This window comes from Carettochelys insculpta, chromosome 6 (assembly GCF_033958435.1).
Source record: "Carettochelys insculpta isolate YL-2023 chromosome 6, ASM3395843v1, whole genome shotgun sequence".
NCBI lineage: Eukaryota > Metazoa > Chordata > Testudines > Carettochelyidae > Carettochelys > Carettochelys insculpta.
This window is the reverse complement of record NC_134142.1, coordinates 81,960,021-81,981,068: the sequence shown is the minus strand read 5'-3', so window position 1 is coordinate 81,981,068 and position 21,048 is coordinate 81,960,021. Positions and strand designations below refer to the sequence as shown.

Below are 21,048 nucleotides of genomic sequence, written 5' to 3'. Positions count from 1 at the left end.
AAATCATCATCAAGTGTGTGTTACTATGGGTCTCACAGGGACTGTTTTTTATTCTCACACAATTTAATATTAGTGTTCTAGATGAAAATACAAAATCATTGCCTATGATGATTTGTGGAATGATAAATAATGAGGACAAGGCACTTTCACAGGGTAATCTTGATGATAACTTGAAAACCTGAGTGCAAAGAAATAATGTGTACTCTAGCACCAAAATATGCAATCCTACATTCAGTAACAAAATATGTCAGGCCTACTTATAGGATGGGAGTATGTATCCTCCTTTAAAGGTCGTAGGGATAGTGATGGGCAAACAAATTAACATGAACTCCCAATATGAAGTTAGGGACAAAAGGAATAATGTGATCTTGGATATATAAACAGGTTTGTATTATTATTTGTGAGACTGGACTACTGTGGCCAGTTAAAGTTTCCACACTTCAGAAGGCTATTGAAAAACTGGGGCAAGCTCAGGAAAGAGCTACAAGAATGATCTGAGGACTGCAAAACATGCCCCACAGCCTCCTAAGCTTAAGTAGTTCCAATCTAATTTGCTTAAAAATGAGAGGGTGAAAAAATGATTTCATCATAGCTTATAAATACCTGCAAAGGCCACCTTAATCTAGTAGAGCCCTAGCAAGAGCCAAAGGCTGCAAGTTGTAGCTTGACGAATTCAAACTATAAATAAGGCATAAAGCTTTAACAGAAAACAAGGGTGGCAGATATCATAGGGAAGGGGATGCTAAGCTTCCCCTAACCTAGGTCATGGCTAAGCACACGGATGTGCATAGTGGTGGGGGAGGGGGGGCATGATATTGGCTGCTAGGTGTCAGGCTCATTCATCTAATTAAAAATGTTGAAACATGTTACTGTTTTATGTATGTGTTTTTATGGCAATAAAGTTTTTACATTCTACATGTTTTCTTACACATGCCAAAAGGATTTTTTCCATACAAACATAACCAAAATTTCCATCTTTTTGGATTACATTAGACAATTTAAGGGAGGAGGAGTCTCCTAATTGCAGGGACAAAAAGTGGGGCCAAACGTTAAAAGTTTGGTCACCCCTGGCCCAGCCCATGCTCCATCCCCAGAGCTGGCAGGGGTTCCATTCCAGCTGGTGGCTTTGAACTCAAGGCTCAGGTTGGTGGCAAGGGCAGGTTGGAAAGGCTGAAAGAATTGGGCTTGTTTAGTTTGGAAAAGAGAAGATTGAGGGGTGACATGATAGAGGTTTTCAGGTATCTAAAAGGGTGTCATAAGGAGGAGGGAGAAAACTTGTTCTTTTTGGCCTTTGAGGATAGAACAAGAGGCAATGGACTTAAACTGCAGCAAACGATGTTTAGGTTGGACATTAGGAAGAAGTTCTGAACTGTCAGGGTGGTCAAACAGTGGAATAAATTGCCAAGGGAGGTTGTGGAATTTCCATCACTGAAGATATTTAAGGACAGGTTAGATAGATGTCTATCAGGGATGGTTTAGACAGTACTTGGTCCTGCCATTGGCGCAGGGGGCTGGACTCGATGGCCTCTCAAGGTCCCTTCCAGTCCTAGTATTCTATGATTCTATGATTCATTGCCCTTATTCCCCTCCCATTGCAAACAAATGGCCATTTTTCAGAAGTCTCTTTCCCTGATGAGAGAAATTGTTTGAGTTGTCTGCATTACAGACCATGTTACCAAATGTGTTCTGTGCTTCATTCTGTCCTTTTTAAAGAACATGGACTTTAAAAAACAACCTTACCAAGTGTGTTCTGAGAGCACCCAGCTGACTGAACCATGTTAACGGGTTGCTCAAATAGTTTTCTTCCAGTGAAAAAAACGCGCCAAACAGGTGGGCTTCAAAAGCTGAAGTCCATAATACCAAAGTGGAGCAAACTGTCTCCATGCATCTAGGGAACAACTTCATATCATTCTCAAGGAGAAAAGGAAAAGTAGGGAATCCCAGAGGAAAAAACACCAAACACATGGGCTTCAGAAGCTGAAGCACCCTTAACAAATGTGCTCTGGGAGCACCCAGCTGACTGAACCATGTCAACAGGTTGTTCAACTAGTGTTCCCCCAGTGAAAAAAAAACACCAAACAGGTGGGCTTCAGAAGTTGAAGCCCATGACCCAAGTGAAACAAACTGGCTCCATGCAACTAGAGAAAGGCTTCATATTACTCACAAAGAAAGAAGATATAATGCAAAAATGGTTGTGTAGATGGCTGAAGGAGCCAGGTTTGAAGCTGAGTGAGAGAGAGAAAAATCTGAGTTGTCACCACAAAGAAGTGAGGAACACTGTAGGGAGTTCATTGCACTGACATCTCCAATGAAGCGAGCAGACCGTTAGAAGTATTTGCTCCAGATTCATCATGAATCCCCAAGACTAAACAAAAGAGAAGGAAATAATCCCAAAGGGTGTTGGTTTCTAGTGGTGGCTGGAAGGAGCCATTACCCAGTCAGAAGTAGTAGTGGCTGGAGAAGAGAAGGAAAAGCTAAGGAAGCATTAGAAGATGGAAGTGTTGAGGAAAGAATTAAGGGATTCCCTTGCCTCTTCCAGTAAGGAGAGAGAGCCCACAAGCTCCATTCCTTCATAGGAAATCTTCCCCCAAGCCACATGATTTGGGAAGGGAGAGTACTGGTGCCTTGGGTGTGTGGTGCCTTGGGGTACCAGCCCCCTAAAATGTCTGTGGCTGGGGGCCAGCCCCCTAGTGCATGGTGTCAGTGCTTTTTTTGTGCCTGTACTTGCTGATACTGAATAGTGGCACCTCAGCAGCACAACTGCAGGATTGGCTGGGGGTGGAGGGACGGGGAGCCAGCTGATTGTCAGCCCCTCTTTTTGTTAGCAAAAAAAAGCACTGACTATAGTTGAACAGATATAGCAAGGGCACTTCCCAGCAAGCTTTCCTCCACATCCAGAATACATATGCTATTGAAAGACATAAATGCCTCCACTAAATTCTGCAGTGTGATCTCGCGCTCTGTCTCCCACAGGCAGTTTACCCATTTTAGGGAATAAGTATCTTTTGTCGAGTGCAATAAGTCAGGTGGTTAATGCAGGATTCTATTTTTATAAAACACTTTAAATCAACTGAGTAAGTAACTGATCCACAAAAAATGGTCACAATAACCAAATGGTACACTCCAAGGATTATAATGGCAAACTGTACAAAAATTATCAAATTAGAAGAGTAAAACTACTACTCCTACTTAACCTTTGTACCCCTCATAGAGCATAGGTCATCTACAAGTCTCCTCCACTTCCCCGTCTTGGGATAAAACTTGCATTGTATTGTTAAGTTTGAAAACAGATCAGAGAAATGACCATGAAATATGAATATTGGAAACACACAGCAAATGGTAGGCTGTAATTTGATGATTTAATAAAAACAAAGTTTGTCCGAGAGTGAGGTGTGCAGGTGTCCCTGTCATAGGTCCCATAAAGCCAGTTAAGTTCCATGTTGCAGCAGCCATTTTGTAAGACGCAGCTTGGAAGTGACAGTGGGATTTTAACCCTAGACTTAACCGCAAGAGCTAAGCAGTATGGGGGAGAAAAACCTACATGGGCAGCGTGAGTTACACAGTCCCTTTATTGGTGTTGGCCCTTCTGACCTGAGTGCTAGGCAAAGTTTGGCACCTCGTTGGGGTTCCAGTTGGGAAGGGAAATTGGCAACCGGTATTTATTTAATGCAGTTTTGATTATTTGCAAAAAATGTGTAAAATCCTGTGTTTCCGAACACCTAGGAACCAAGCAGCAAGAAGCACTGTTGTTTGCTTGTAGCCTTAATCTCTCACCCCAGAAGTGAAGTTAAGGTGGTGCACACCAGGGTGCCTCACCGGTAAGAGCTGGCTAGGGTGCTCTGTTGCAGAAGGAGGTGCAGCAAGCTCCCAGCCAGGCTCCCTGGACTCTCCTGCCTGCTGGTGCACTAAGCAGCAGGCAGGTGAAAGGGACTGGCTGGAGGCACACTCATCTTGGACTGTCCCAGTGTCATGCTCCACCTCAGGGCGCCCCCACCCCATTCCCCCTGATGCTGCTTGTTGCTTGCTGTTCCCTTCTGTCCCTGTCAGAATGCTGCTTCCCTGCATTCTCCTCCCTTCTGGCCAGTGTGGGATGGGGGCAGAGAAGCACATGACCCATGCCCTGAGCTTCCTTCTCGTTCCATGACAGTGACAGAAAGGGAAGAGCAAGCAGAGTCCTGGTATGAATCTCGAGGTGGAGCTTCAGCCCTTCCCGCCCGTCATAAAGGGCATCCTTGCCTTTTGCACTCCCACAATGCACCCCAACCTCCTGCCCTGAGCTCCTCAATTTCCTAGCCCTGATTGCTGCACTCCTTCACATATGCCCCAGCCCTCTGCTCTGAGGCCCTCTTCGCAACCCCAAGCCCTGTCTCTGGCACAACTTCCAGTCCCCTGCCCTGAGCTCTGCCTCATACTCCCAGCCCTGACTTCTGCCCCCACCCCCACCTCAACCCTCTGCCTTGAGCTCCTCCTCACATGCCCCAACTCTGACTCTCACACCTCCAAACATCCCCTCAACCCCTGCCATTACTCCTGCATCCTGCCCCTCCCCAAATCCTGCCCTGAACCCCCTGCACTCTATTCCACACTTAAATTTCATACACGTACTGTTGTGTAGAAACCCCCTATCTCAGGGGGCAATACAACAGTACCTGTAAGAACTTTAAGTTACTTTAACCACACCTAACTCAAAAACTCTCTTGTTTTCTTCCAGAGTCAGGTACAGTGCTTTCAGCAGCTTATTTAGGCTGTGACTCTGTCTCTCTTGTCTCTTCTCCATCCCTTCTCTTCAGTGAAAATAATCAGTGAGAGGAAGGGGGCTGCCGGAAAAAGTGCTGTGTTCTTTTGATTTCAGATCGAAAGAGCGCATTTTGTGTGTAGACACTCCACAGGTTCTTTCGGAAAAGGCCCGATTTTTCTGAAAGAACTTGCTATTGTAGATGCAGCCAGAGTGTGTGATCCATTATGAAACCACTCAGTCTTCAGTTTCCTTAGTCTTTACTTTTCAGTCTTCCCTTGCAGTTGTGCTGAGTGCCAGAAACTCTATCCTTAGAGGTTTTTAAGGCCTGGCTTGTTAAAGCCCTTGCTGGGAGGATTTAGTTGTAGTTGGTCCTGTTATAAGCAAGGGACTGGACAGATGACCACCTGATGTCTCTTCCAACCCTAATCTTCCATGATGTAGAAGGGTACAGCACTGAGGATCAGATTATGTTCCCCGTTATGGATCCTGTCCAAAACATCCAAAATGGTTTCCAGGGAAATACACCTGGTGTACAGAGGTTTCTATTATTGGTGAGCATCTAGCAGAACAGTGCCCTTCTGGACAGGCCTTGTCATAAAGGCATGCCTGGAGATGGCTCGGAAGACATTGAGTTATGGCTGTTGTACTCCAGGTGTTCCAGGATGTGCAGTTGCCCCTAAGCAGCCATGTAAGGCTCATGCAGTTAGAGCCATGCTGGAGCTGTTCTGTGTTGTTCAAAAGGCCAAGAAGGCACAGAATTCATAGGGAGCAAAAGTGGTATAGTGGGAGGACTTCTCCCAGTCCCAGTATTTAAGGGAAAAAATGCATCAAATGAATAGTTTCAACTACAATGAAACACACGCTTCCGCAAAGTATGAGTATGGCAAAAAATATTAAGAATATGATACCCTGGAAATTATCTTGTGTGATATTTTCATATTGTGGAGGTACAGAGGAAGCTTTCTAGGTTGCTCCAGATTCTCTTAAAAACAGATCGGCATTCAAAGTAATTATCAATGTTGTTATTAACATTATTATTTATTAATTAATGTTAGTGCAGTAACTTCCCCAGCATGCTCAGTGCAGGACAGAAAGGAAGACATAGTCCCTACTAAATCAAGACTGTAGGGAAAAAAATAAAACATTCAAGAAAAGTATGTAAAGTTTTGTTGTTTGTTTTTAAGTAGATAAAACAGGTTTGCAATTAATGTTTAAATAGGTTTGTGAATCAAGTCTCAAGCAAATATTCATGTGGAAGCAGATTTGCAATGTATTAGTCATTCATAAAACAATAAGGGCATTTTTTCTTGACTGTTGCATGTTTCCTGCTTTAATCTGTCCTTTAGTCTCTTAGCTGTCATATTCTAATAAATGGGTCACCAAGTTCTTTCTGAACTCTGCTTTCTGCTGTGAAGTGGAAGTTAGCATTTTCTGCAGCATATATGCAGGGCTGCTATAAGACTCTCAAATGGCTATTTTAGTCAATTTCCTTAAAGATTTTCTCCATTTGTTCACATTAAGAACAAAATGGCAACATAAAATACCTACAACCTTTATGAGAACAACTTACTCCCAATAATAAATGTACTTAGATATTTTTTGGTATGAGTGATCAGTAACCACTGGTCTTTGTAAACATATACTTGACATTAAAATTGCAATTACTTTGTTGGCTGAAATAAGTGAGAGGTGTGTTGTACTGTACATTCTTAGATACAAGGTACAGATATCAGATTCTACCTCTACATTTTGTGCAATTCTCTTTAATCTGATGGTGCCTAATAGATAATAAATACAACAAATAAAATAACTTTTAACCCAGAATCACAAGTCGTTGCTTATTTATGATACTGAAGATATTTCATATCTCATCCACTAGAGGGCGCTGGAAAGCTATTCTGCAAAACCATTCAAAAAAACCAGCGCATAGGATAGATGTTACTGCTAATTAAAACTCAACTCATTTTTATACTGGGAGAATGTTTTTTATTCCTCAGACATGCAAATTTGGCTGAAGCAATGCATGGGCTTCAGGATATTCAACAAATTACATCAAAAATAAGCAACTGTATGTCAGATTATAAATTAGATTTGGCCAACATGATACCGTACTTGTGTGTGAATGTCTAATGGGAGTACAGTGGCATTTCTGTTTTGGTTCATATAATAAAGGAAATGTGTAATTTGTATTACCTAGTAGCATTAATAAAAATACAGTCTCCTTCTATGCAGTGTACAGAGATGCTTGTTTATTTAATCAGTGTTTGCAGGAAAGAGGGGAACGTGCTTCACATAGTCTTAAACGCATTTTCAAATATCTGAGGCCTTAAAATAAACTTCTCTGGCATGTGGTGTTTGAGTCATTATGCAACAGCATATGGGACATGTTCAGAATCTTCCTGTCGTAACATCAGGAGGATATGTTTTAGAGTACAAAAGGCTCAATTGCTAGACTGGCCCAAGAGAGGCACACAGAACGACTTAAAGTCATCAAATGCTTTGCTTTCACATAGGGTGGATGGCAAGTGTTCATTCTGAAACATTTTAATGGTAAATGGTCTTTCTTACTGAGACTGTGAAAGTTTCAAATTCAGATTTGTAATGGATAGCTAATAGTCATCATCATTGCATTGGGAAGGTGGGGAGTTTAAAGAGTTGAAATGTTCACAAAGTTTCAAAAGGTTCATTTCCACTGTGGCACCAACTTAACTATCAATTGCAGGAGGGAAATTTCATAGCCTCTGTACCACAAGGCGCTTTCAGCCTCTGGTTAGCAGGATTGAAGATGGCTTGAAACATAGAAAGCAAGGGCTAAATTCAATGCTGATATAGAGAGTGCAAATCCATTGAATAAATAGACTTCACTGGAATCATGTGTATTTACACCAGTACAGAATTTGGTCCTGAATCTTTCCCTCTGTAATTTACTGGGAAAATCATAGAGGCACAATAAACCACCTACTCCATCCATCTCTCCCAGACATGTGTGTTATTTTTGTTTAAATGTTTCTGAGTTGAGTTTCTCGACCCATTTAACTTGTGCACAGACTGTTTAATGACCTTTTCCTTCTGTATATGATACACTGTAAGGAGTGTAGCCTGGAATTGGAGTAAAGAAGTTATATCAGGATGCAATCGGTTAGTAAATGCATTCCCTTTTCTATGCTCTCTAAGTCAATGGAAGGTTAAGACTGGTTAGATCATGCTAATATCTGAGGAAAAATTTCTGGAAAATATTCATTCTGAGAAAGCACCTTCTGCTGCATCTTTCTTAAGTGGGTTCAAGAACAAGAAGATACACCACACTGACTTTGCAGAGATTCAGTATTTCCTGATTTAACCTCTCATGAAGGAAATTGGAGCAGGCCGTCAGGTTCTGTGACCCAAAAGAGAGACAGAGCTATTCCTCTTATATTTCTGGCAGCCACACCTGGTGTACTCAATAGCAAGAGGTCTTACTGCCCTGACTCAAGAGGGACTTAAAGTCAGAATAAGGGGTACAAGTTGAGACAAAAGGCTTCTCAGGGGAAACAACTAAATCAGGCTAAAAGTACATTTGTTCTTACGTTTAGAATAAAAGAAAATCCTGGATAAGGATTGAGTTTTAAACACTAACACAGTGTGTACTGTGTTGAGAGCAGGCAGGGAACTCGGTCCATTCATTGCACCTAAGGAGGCCTGTTGGTCTAGTCAGCTGACACTGCCCACCTTAGTATCTGCTGATGAAAAGTGCTATGTACAAGTTAGATAGTATTATGATTATCTCTACTCCCTTTCATCACAGCACTAAAGTAACTGTTTAAAAGACATTGATGGTATAACCCCACAAATATTAGCTGGTATGATCCCTGGCTAAGTAGTACATGTTTCTGTCCAGGAATTGTGTATTTTTCCACAGCAGATCTTACTTTTTATAACTCTCAGTCTACAAATGTGTCATTTTCTCTGTTCTAGTCTGTCATTCTTGACCTATATTTGTTTGACTTTTTTTTATTTCCATAAAGGTCCTAGAGTCACCATAGATAGGTGCAAGAAAAGGAATGGCAGAGGAATGCTTTGTGAATCATATTTGAATAAAAGATGTGATGGTTCCTTTGCAAGTGGGTTGGAGTAGCATTTTGTGCTGCATGATGTTAGAAGTATTTATAAAAATAATACTGCATCCATATAAAGAAAGCTGTTGGACTTATCAGTCAAAATCTCTTTGGGGAGGAGAGCTGGGATACAATTAAATTTCTGTTCCAAGCACCTCTCTAAAACAGTGGTGTCCAATAGGAAGTCAATGATCGCCACACTCGTGGTTCTCATCTTTCCATATTTGCCACATTCATCCCTTCTCCCCCCACTAAATAAATGGCCTGCCCCGCCACCACAGCCAGGTACCCCAGACACTGCCTTCAGTGTAAATTGGCTTTTGATTTTGTAACCCCATTTTTAAAATTCTTTTAGGGTTGTTTTCAACAAGCAAACATATCTTTAACACAAAAGCACCGATGGCTGCAAATATGATAACTAATAGCATGAGTTGTAAGAAACGTGCCATTTAAATAAATTCCTTGAAAGAGGCTGCTGTTGTTTATTATCATCATCAATAACCATGGGCTCAGCACCTGTTGGTATCCAATGCCTCCCTCACTATTTTCTTCCATTCTTCCCTGCCCAGTGTGGTATGGCTTAGTTTCTGTAGAGTAGCTCCGCCCCAATATACTATACAGTATCATCTACCCATTCCCTGTGGGGTCTGCCTCTCCTAATTGAATCATCCATTATACTGAGAACCAGAGTCTTGACTTTTCATTCATTGTTCGTTCACAGATATGCCCGAATAGTTGTAACTTCTGTTGCATAACCTTCTGCAGTAAAAAAACAAAAGCAGTCCAGTAGCTCTTTAAAGACTAACAAAATAATTTAGTAGGTGATGAGCTTTCGTGGGGCAGACCCACTTCTTCAGATCATAGCCACACCAGAACAGACTCAATATTTAAGGCACAGAGAACCATAAATAATAATCAAGGTTGACAAATCAGAAAAAATGTTATCAAGGTGAGCAAATCAGTGAATAGAGGGGCAGAAGGGGGGTGGGGAGAGTAAAGAATTAGATTAAGCCAAGTATGCAAAAGAACCACTATAATGACCTAAAAAGTTCCCATCCCGGTTCAAACCATGTGTTAATGTGTCAAATTTGAATATAAAAGAGTTGAGCAGCCTCTCTTTCCAAAGTGTTGTGAAAATTCCTCTTCAGTAAGATGCAAACTTTCAGGTCATTAACAGAATGGCCCACTCCATTAAAGTGGTGACTGACTGGTTTGTGGATCAGGAGTGTTTTTATATCTTTGTGCCCATTAATTCTTTGTCTCAGAGAGTCTGAAGTCTGTCCAATATACAAAGCATCTGGGCATTGTTGGCACATGATGGCATATATGATGTTAGTTGAGGAACATGAGAATGTTCCCGTGATTCTGAATAACCTGGTTAGGTCCGGTGATGGTATCTCCAGAATAGATATGTGGACAAAGTTGGCAACGGGCTGTGTTGCAAGGAAAAGCTCCAGGACTGGTGTTCCTGCGGTATAGACTGTGGTGGTAGGTGAGAATCCTCATAAGGTTGGGAGGTTGTCTGTAGGAGAGAACAGGCCTGTCAGCTAGGGCCTTCTGGAGTGTGGCATCCTGATTAAGGATAGGTTGTAGGTCTTTAATAATGCATTGCAGTGGTTTGAGTTGGGGGCTGTAGGTAATGACCAGTGGTGTTTTGTTCTTGGCTTTTTGGGGCCTATCTTGGAGTAGCTGGTCTCTGATTGGCAGGGCCTTTTTTCTGGCAGAACGCACCGGAATGGCATTCTGCCACCTTTTTCCCATTAGTGCCGCATGGCACCTCCAGAAAAGGGGCAGCTGCAGCCATTGGGCACCTCCAGCCATGGCTCAGGCTCTGCAGGGTGCTTCCAGCTCCAGGGTGCTTCCAGCCATAGGACGCCTTCAGCCGTGGCTCAGGACCTGTGGGGCACATCCAGATGCAACTCGTGCCTCCAGCTCATGGCTATTCACAGAGCACATGGCCCCTGCCATGGCCAGACAATCGGGAACCTACCGAGGAAACTTGCAGGGAGTCACCCAGATAAGTCTCCTGGCCAGCGCCTGCCTCTGATACCCCAGACCCACCCTCTCCCCAACAATCTGCCCCCTGTTCCTGCCCCTCAATTCCATGCAGCCCAAATCCTCTGCCCCCCTCCTGTACCCATACCTCCTCCCAGTCTCCTGCATGAAGTCACAACCTAGACCCATGCACTACAGGTCACAACTGCTTCCTTCACCCAAACTCCCTCCCAGACCCCACACACCCCTACACCCCAATCTCTTGCCCCAAGCTCCCTTCTGCATACAATTTCCATCCCAGATCCTGCACCTCCTCCATTAATATCATGGGAGGATGCAACCCTTGGGCACTTTCTGAATTCTTGATGTGGCCACTCCTCAGAAATTATTATCCACCCCTGAGCTAGACTGAGGACTGCAGCGAGCCCCTGAAAAGACAGTGGGTTGCTGCTTCCCCTGGAAGAAGGGCAGGGCAATAGTAAGAGGGTGTCCCATGGTGAGCCATGGATTGAGACCATTGTGGCTCCAGACAGGGATAGGAACAGAAGTGACAGTGGTGGGACACGGCTAATAGAGGGTGCACTGGGCCAGTGGGTCAATAGAGCTGATTCCCAGACCGCTCAGCTGGAGGTGCTGGGACAGAGATTCAATCCCCTGACATTGCCTTTTCCCCCTTTAATTTAAAATAGTTGTTGAATATTTTAGGTGTTTTTTACATGTAGTGTGGGATGTATGGTTCCACTGGATCATTTTCCACCAAACGGGTTTTAAGACTGTTATTTTGAGTGGTTTTCATTAAAAATGAATGCCCCAATTCCTCTGAGGAATCATGAGACTTGAGTTCTGGCACCTTTTTTTCTAGGAAAAAAAGCACTGCTCACTGGTGACCTTCTGCATCCATCCTGTTCTCAGGATCTTTCTATTACAGCTCCTCTGGAACACCAATATCCTTCTCTACAAATCTTTTGTTACCTGCCATGTTTCTCATCTGTACAACATGCTGCTGAATACACACACTTTCAAGACACTAAGCTTCTTTCCTAAGCTAATAGCTTTTCTTTTCCAGATCTTATCCATCGCCTTCAAACTCGCTCTTGCTTTCGCTATTCTAGGCTCTATTTCCTTCTTACAGTCTAGATCATACATCATGTTGTTCCCCACATATGTAAACTCCTCTACATTCTCTAGGTCAATCCCGTCTACACTGATCTTCCTTCCTACTTCTTTATATCCAAATACCATTGTTTTTGTTGTATTGATGTTCATAATCTGTTCGTATTGCTTCCCTTCCTGGATTAGCACCTGCACCATTCTCACTAGCTTCTCTTCATCTTCCTCAATGATATCATCCATGAACCTCAAGTTCTGAATTCTCATCCCATTCATCGATATCCCTTCTACCTCTTCCTTAATCTTGTCCATCGCTCTCTGTAGACGTGTGATGAAGATGCTCGGCGATATCTGGTATTCTGTGCATAAAAGAACAGGACTGTCTTGCTGTCTCAACACTAGTAGCTTAACACATTTACTTCTTTTGTTATTTTTGTCATATTAGCTCCAGAGTTGAAAGTGACCTGCGAGTGGCTGCAAGACCTTATGTAAAGGAATGACCAGATAGAAAATGAAGTAAATTGTTTTTTGCCATCATTGCTGTGTGCTTTACATTGTCCTTCTCCTTTGAAGTACCGTTTCAGAAACCAGCTTCTACTAAGAAGATGATGGTAGGTCATTAATAAAAACAAATAAAGAACTTCAAGAGAAATATTGCCTGTGTGGTCACTAGCTGTCTCTTATTGCTTTATATGAATTTGTATGGTGGCCTCCAGGTGGCATCACTACTTTGTTAACAAAAATTCCCTAGAATTATCCTTTAGAAAATGTAGTGCATTATCTTTTGAATTACTGGTGTGGTAAAATGCATGCAGATTTGATTACCTGGTATAAGTGGATGATGTACGGTAGAAGGAATATACTCAGATCAAAAAGAGTGGAACTGACAGGAGTGGAAGGACAAATAACAAGCAGTCCTGTGGCACTTTAAAGACTAACACATTTATTAGGTAATAAGCTTTAATGGGCAAAACACACTTCTTCAGACATTATTTCACTTTTCCATTGTTGTAGATGGAAGTGGGAAGAAGAGACACTGCTGATGACACATCACCACTCCTGGCTTGTGGAGAGGCTTCTTCACATTCACAAGAGTCTGTGTGAAACCTAATCAGTCAGTCAGTGACTGAGGCCTGATCCTGCACAATTTTAATTAAATGCAAGTAGGTATATTGATTTAATACAATTTTACTTTTTACATAGCACTTTATAAAGGTGAGTCAGCTTTACTCTCATCTCTATTTTACAGATAGGCTAACTGATGTGCCCAAGGCCAAATAGCACCTCAGTGGCAGAGCCAAGACTAAAGCTTGTGGTAGAATTCTGTCTCTACTGAAATCCCTGACAAAGCACCTAACAACTTCAACAGGGCCAGGATTTTACCTGGGTCTTGACTCTTAGTACCATGTGCAGGCCACTAAACTACAGCTGTTTCCTTGCCCTCATGATTAAGGATTTGAAGTTCTCAATAATTTGTCTCTTGGATAGATCATTCTAATGAGATTTGGTTGCCAATTCATTTTATGTACATAAGAAACTGTGTTGGGGTAATAGTCTAACAAGATCCTAAAGGCCAGATTCACTCTCCTCACTCACATTAAGCAGTACTTTATTGCATGAGTGGTCCCATTGATTTTTCAGGCACCATGAATTAGGTTATCAAAATCTGACACCAAATATGTAAATACCTTCTGCTTAATTGGAAAATAAGCATGGAAGATGTTACCTCCTTCCCTGCCACTTGTCTCCTTTGCATGGGGAACCCCTTTATTAATGTAGTCTGCTTGTTAATGCATAGAAAGATATAGATTTGAAGCCTGATTCAAGGCTCAGAGAAATCAGTGGGAGTCTTTCCATTGATTTTAATGAGCTTGGATCAAGTCCTTAAAAATTATGTATAATCAGCCTGATATCCTGAGCACCTGCCCCTGCTGCTGATTTCAGCATGAATTGTGAGTGCTCAGTGCCACTGAAGACCATATTAGACAAGAAGTATTTGCAAACAGGAAAACATTTTGGCAAACTGGAGTGAGCACATCATATCCTATGATTACAGCCCTACACATCTGCAGATAGCCACAGACCATGTCTGAAGGTTGTAGATGGATAAAGATTCAAATTTTAGATCTAAAGCCCCTGCAAATCTGCAGATATCTGCTTTTATATCAGGTTTATACCGTGTTTGCTGATCTCAGGTCAGATGAGGATAAACATTTTGTATCTGCACAACATTCTGTTTATGACAATGTGAAAACCAATTTCTCACAGGGCCTCTTGGCAGAATAGTGACAGCAAAGATAATGTGCTCCAGTCAGAGTTGTTGTCATTTGCAAATATACATTCTTCATGGTGCTGAATGCTTCAGTGCTCACTGATTTCAATGGATGATGATGAGGTGAACTGGGCCTGTTTTAAAGTCTGATACTCGGGCCAGTAGAAGTAAAAGTGATGGAAAATTCTGTTGCTGAGAGTCACAAAAATATGTTTTTTCCTTCAGTTATCTTCTGAGCTATGCATCATGTGGATAACCTGTGCTGCAAAATCCAGTATTTCTCTTTTTAACTTTCTGCCCTTCTTTTCTGCACTGATTGTCCCCTGTATTCTATTAGAAGGCAGATGAGGGCTTTTATCAGTACTTCCATCAAACGTATTATACAGAATGGAAGGCTATAAAGCAAGGCTACTACCACTTGTAGTTTTTTGTATCTTCATCTTCGTACAGAGCACCTTCCATCCTGTAGGATTCCAAGTCTTCAGAAACTCACACTGGTATTCAAACTATTCGCAGGAATCATTTCATATACAACAGAATTGGGACCACAGTACAGTACATGATAGGACAGGAAGTAAAGAATACTGCTCCCAGCTGAAAAATCTACACACAAAACCTGCCCTTTTGAAAGCAAATCAAAAGAACATGGGCCGTTTTCAAAAGCACACCTCTGATCCTGTAATAGGAAGAGCGCCCCTTTGAAAAGAGTCTTTTGAAAGGAAACGTGTGGACGCTCCACAGGCTGCTCCTTTGAAACAGCCATCTTCCGTGGCACTGGCCAAGTGGTGCATGGAGGTGCTCTGGCCGCTGGCAGCAGGGCTCTATGGTAGCTGCGTCCAACGGCATTTAAAGCAGCACAGACCTAGACACCCAATGGGAGAAAGTTGAGAGCATGCTAGGAGCAGCCACAGCATGAGCTCCTGCAGCACATCCTCTGAGCAGCCCCAGAGCAGCAACCTGCATGGATAGCCAGCAGCCAGCCACCTGAGGAGCGCCCCCACGTCCCCCAACCCCTAAGCCCTCACTGGGCTTGCAGGACTCCAGCCAGCCCCTGAAAACAAGGGCATCCTTCTGGACAGAGCCTGAGCTGAGGGACCTGCTCGGGCTCTGGAAAGAAGAGGAGGTACTGAAGGAGATGGGGGTCAAGTAGCAGAATGCAACTGCATTTACCCACCTGTCCAAAGGGCTGGCCCTCAGAACATCCTATCCGCACGCCTGACCAAGTAAGGCGTAAGGTGTAGAATCTGCAGAAGGGTTACGCTCAGATCCAGGAATCCGCTAGCCACTTAGAGGTAGGTCCCTACAGGGAGCTCTGCAGGCTCCTGGGGCCCTGGGACAGCTCTCCACCACCATTTCTCCCAGACACCACAGTGGATGAGCTGCACCCCAGGGAGGAGGAAGATCCTGGACCCAAGGACCGCCTCACACACCCGTAGCTGGAAGCCACCACCGAGGTCTTCAGAGACGAGGGGGACCTTGTGATCGAGCTCCCATCCCAGGTGTTGAGCCAGGCAATGGGCAACCAGGCATCACTGGACCTTGGCAAGGAAGCCTCCGGTAAATATCCGGCAGGGTACGCACCCAGGTTCATGGGGCAGGAGCACCACAGCCACCAGAGGGCCACCCACATGCCCAGCAGACCTGGGACGGACACAGCACAGGTGGCCGCGGCTCCCAGTAGGCCACAACGGCTGCCGGCAACATCAAGCACCCACCCCTCTGGACAGTGCTGCGAGCTGCATGGACGGGTGGGGGCAGGCTGGACTGCAGCTGGGTACCACCCCACACGGGTGGGGACCCCTGCGGCATGCACAGTACCCCATGGCTGCCTCCTGCTGGATGGGGGTCAGGGCCCATGGGGGTGCACATCCCTCATGCCATAACACAGGACTGACCGTGTCTTCCTCTCCATCCCTGCAGCTGTGCCACAGGAGGTCTGGGAGAGCCAGACCCATCTGTGCTCCCAGACAGCCCAGCAGAGGAGGGGATCGCTTACCACTGCAGCAGCACCACAAGGGGCCCAGAGCAGGAGGGCACAATGGCAGGCCAGCAAGGATGACACCACCCACCGTGAGGCAGAGCCTCTGCATGGAGGAGGCACAACATGCGTGGCAGAGGGCCGCATGGGATGACCTGCTGGGCCACCTGCGGGAGATGACTGCAGTTCTGTGGGTGCACCCGGGGCTCGTGGCCCACCTGCTCTCTCCCCCACCACACCTGCTCCCGCTGTGGGGCCTGGATGGGCTTGTCTGCCATGTGACCCATCCACATTGTTTCCTGGTCCATTCTTTCAAAAGAGCACCTGTAGCTGCGTGGACACACTCTTTCAAAAAAGTGGGGCAGTCTTTTTGTGTGTAGATGCACACTTTCGAAAAGCGATCTTCCAAAGGGTGGCTCTGAAAAGATTATCTTCTGAAAGCACGTTGTAGTGTAGATTTAGCCTTTAAGAATGATTTAAGCAGCTACAACAGCTTGATTCCATATTTGGTTTCCTCAACAGTGCTCACATTTTCAAAACCAGACTTCAAAGTAGACAATTTCTTGGAGGTAGGTATTACAAAATGGAAATTCAAAAGATATTGATGTAGTAGATCTGAAGGTTATTTCCTGATGATTTCCAGGAAATTTTACACCTCAAGATGTACTGAAGTTTATTTCTGTACACAGACTCCCAAAAAGCTTTCACAACACCTTCATTGTTCATTGAATTCTCTTGACTCTTCAGGTGTGTCTACACTAGCACTCTATTTCGAAATTAATTTCGAAAGGGCCTCAATTTCGAAAGAGGTTGCGGAGCGTCTACATGCTCAACAGCCTCTTTTGAAAATGTTTTCGGTGAAAACGGGTCCGAATTTTGAAATCGTTCTTCCTATCCGGGATTGGGAAGAGCGGCCTCTTTCAAAATAAAATTTCGAAATAGGGCATGTGTAGACCCTCCACAGCCCACAGTTTTGAAATTGCGGGTCCGCCATGGCGGCGGCTCCAGGGAGCGCAGGAGACGCGCTAGCAAGCGCCGGCGGGGCTCTATGGTCCCTGGGCCAGCCCCTTAAAGCCGCAAGGCTCTGGAAACCCTGTGCAGGAAGCTGAGAGTGTGCCTAGGGCTCGAGAAGCACGAGCTAAGCCCTGTACACGCTCCAGCAGCCAGACGGACATGCCACCCAGCCCATCAGTGGGATGGTGAGCCCCCTGCACTCTGGGGCACCCCAGGAGGCCCCCTCTTCCCCACCCAAGGGGTTGCCAGAGGAGAGCCAGGGCCAAAGAAGGAGGGACCTGGCCTGGACCAAGGCCGAGGTAAAAGATATCCTCGGCCTCTGGGCGGAGGAGGAGGTGCTGCTCCACAGCACAGGGAGGCCCCGCAACGCAGCTGCCTTTCAGCGGCTGTCCCTGGGGCTGCGGAAGCAGGGACATCCCGAGCGCATGGCTGCTCAGGTCCACTCCAAAGTTAAGGAGCTCAGGCAGGCCTACAGCCGGGCCAAGGATGCCCACAGCTGATCAGGGGGTGGGGCCAGCCCGAGGTGCCCCCACTACCGGGCCCTGCAACAGCTCCTTGGCCCAAAGAACGTCCCGGAGCCATCGGTGCACGTGGACACAGGCGACCCAGACCCCGACTGGGAGATAGACCCACTGGAGCAGCCGAGACCCTCCAGCCAGACCACACCTGTGGGGACCGGGAGTGACTCAGATGAGGGGAGCCCATTACTCATCACAGTGAGCTCCAGGACCTCCAGCCAGGTGCCCTCGAGGCCAGTGTCCCCGGACCTGTTCTCTGGAGGTACAGGTAGGTGACAGGTGGATCAGGTGGCCTGGGTAGGGGGGCCTATCCCACGGTACCCTGCCCCATCCCAGACCCAAGCACGGCGCCATCCAGCACCTGCACCCATGGACAGCACCCTAGCCTGCCTGACCGGGGAGGGATGCGGGGGCCAGGCCACAGCCAGCAATTGTTCCACAGATGAGGTCCCAGCGGGCACACGGGAACCCCTAGCGGGGTTGGCAGGGGAGGCACCACCTCAGGGGATGGCTGGGGGATGGTGTGGGTGGAGACCCTGGTCCCAGGCGACAGCACTGATGGGTGGCCACTCTCCCCTTGTGTCTCCACAGCATCGTCCTCTGAGGGCCGGACCACACCCGTGCCACCCTTGGACAGAGCCGGAGAGCCCTCCTCCTCATTGCCCCGGGTGCTGCCTGCCCAGACCCAGACGGCCTGACACCGGCAGTGCTACAACCACCAGGAGGTGGCGGAGGCCTACACCGCAGCCATCCAGGAGTAGACTGCCGTGCTCTGGGAGTGGCTGCTCGTGGAGCTGGAGGAGAGGGCCTGGGGGAGGGAGGTCTGGTCTGAGGCGATCGCAGCCCTCTGACGGCTGGACCCCCAGCCGGTCCCCCCACCTGCCTCCCCTGCTGCCCCTGAACCCACCCCCCTGCTGCCCCTGAACCCACTCCCACTGCTGCCCCCGAACACATTGCCCTCATCCCACCCACCCTCAGCCCATCTGCCCGTCTTGCCCTGGCCAGCTGGCTGGTCACCAGTGCCAGCCGGGAGAGGGATCCCCTCCCCAGCCCCCACCCCCGCCCCGCCTCACCCAGCCCACCCTGTTCTTCAGCCCCTGAACGACCCTACCTCCCCGTCCTTCCAGCCCCCTCCCGGCCCCGACAGGGCCCCCACACCAGGGGTGGCAGGGACACCCGTACCCGCCAGGGATCTCGCCCCTCCACCCCTGTGGGGGACTAGGCCTGCCCATGCCTGTGGCCCCGGCCACAGGGGCATGCCCCTGCCCCATTGTATATAGTTCTCCTCCTGTTTCCCCCATATTTAGCCCCAGTAGGAAGACCCCACACCATTGTTTAACAGCCCTTTATTTACGTAGTTAGTCTCCAGTTAATAAACCTTTTTGTGCAGCCCAGTGTCTCCCGTGTGTGTGTGGGGGGGTCATGCTGCAGGGTGGGTGTGAGCCATGTGCCAGGTGGAGGTCAGCGTGGCTCCTGCTCGAAGGCCTCCCAGAGGGCTTCCCGGACCCTAACCCCTTCACGCTGTGCCTGGCGGCACGGGGCTGTGGGCGGCTGCTTATAGCCAGGGCCATTGTCCGCAGCCCAACCGGGCATGTAGTGCTCCTGCTTGCCCTCTACTATGTTGTGCAGTGCACAACAGGCTGCAATGACCCTGGGGATGTTGCGCAGGCTCACGTCCAGCCGCACGTTGAGGCATCGGAAACGCCCCTTGAGGCATCTGAAGGCCCGCTCAACAGTGTTGCGAGCCTGGTTCAAGCGGGCATTAAAAACGTCCTGGCTGGCAGTGGTGTGCCCAGTGTAGGGGCGCATCAGCCACGGCTTTAATGGGTACACCCCATCAGCCACTATACAGGGTGGCATTGTTGTGTCCCCCACGGGGAGCTCCCGGGCAGGGATGTAGGTGCCCTCCTCCATGCGCTGCCCCAGCCAGGAGTTGCGGAATACCCGCGCATCATGGGCTCGACCGGACCAGCCAACGCAGATGTCAGTAAACCAGCCCTGGGCATCTACAAGTGCTTGGAGCACCACTGAGTGGTACCCCTTGCAGTTTATATAGCGTTCTGCACTATGGTCTGGGGCGCAGATAGCAATGTGCATGCCATCGAGCGTGCCGAAGCAGTTTGGGAATCCAAGAGCTGCGAATCCCGGCATGGCATCGTCCAAGTTGCCAAGGCGGACGACCCTCCCCAGGAGGAGGTGGTTGATGGCCTGGACCACCTGTAGGGAGGCACCAACATGTGGGCCTGCGCATCGGGGGGGCCCCCTGCCCCGTGCAGGCCCCTCACCCAGGGGTCCCCTGCCCCGTGCAGGCCTCCCACCCGGGGGCCCCCTGCCCCTGCAGGCTACCCACCTGGGGGCCCCCTTGTCTGACTTACCTCCAGGAGGACGGCTCCCACAGTGGCCTTGCCCAACCCAAATTGGTGCCCCACTGACCGATGGCTGTCCGGGGTGCCCAGCTTCCACAAGGCAGTCCCCACATGCTTCTCGACTGGGAGCAGGGGCCATATGCGGGTATCCATGTGCTGCAGGGTGGGTGACAGCCACTAACACAGCTCCATGAATGTGTGCCTCGTCATTCTAAAGTTGGTGAGCCACCTTTCATCGTCCCACTGGCCAGGACCAGCCTCTCCCACCAGTCCCCACTGCTGGGGTGGCTCCAGAGGCGCCGTGGGGGACGGGGGCTGGGGAGCGGTGGCTGTCCCCTTGGCAGGGCCTGCAGGACACATGTGGGTGGGAAGGCGGGCTCCAGGGCATCCACCACACCCAGGATAGCGATGACCACCTGGGTCCCAGTGACGGTGCCAGCATCGGACTCTGACAGCTGCTGCTGCTCCATTCTCCTCTTGGTTCTGGGTGCACAGTCCACGCAGTGCTGTGTACTGCTCTGCTGGGCTCTGTGTGTGCAGGGTGGATGTGTTTGGGAGGGGCCCCTTAAGGGCGCTGCTGGCTGTGTGACCCGGAAGGGCTTGTCAGCCATGTGACCCCGTGTGTGATGTTTCCCCTCTGCTTATGTCGAAATAGCCCATTTTCCAGTGTGTATGCTCTCTTTCGAAAAATGGAGGGTGTTCTTTCGAAATAGAGGATCAGTACAGCGATCCGTTTTGTGTGTGTAGCCGCGCTATTTTGAAATCCCTTATTTTGATTTTCTTTTTCGATGTTCCCCATTTCAAAATTTCTTTGCAGTGTAGACACTGCCTTCCAGTTTCTGTTGCTAGTCAGGAGCATAGCTTATCAAAGTTAAAATGGATAAAGATGTCACTTTGTTCTTCCATGCTGAAAGAGACTTTTTAGACTGGCCAATGGATAGAACATGAAATAGCTTCAAAACT

The 21,048-nt window shown here is 47.4% G+C and overlaps 1 long non-coding RNA gene across 3 annotated transcripts in view; it reads left to right on the top strand.

Moving 5' to 3' along the window:
* LOC142014616 (uncharacterized) overlaps positions 1–19,102 on the top strand; it is a 33,438-nt gene extending 14,336 nt beyond the window's left edge. For 2 of the 3 annotated variants that reach the window (XR_012645998.1, XR_012645997.1), the window contains exons 2-4: positions 12,383–12,548; positions 12,952–13,100; positions 18,311–19,102. This is a non-coding gene — a long non-coding RNA (uncharacterized LOC142014616). Of the gene's footprint in view, positions 1–7,907; positions 12,549–12,951; positions 13,101–18,310 lie in introns of those variants that run through there. The other variant, XR_012645996.1, reaches the window with a different exon arrangement.
* Positions 19,103–21,048: the final 1,946 nt, after the last annotated feature.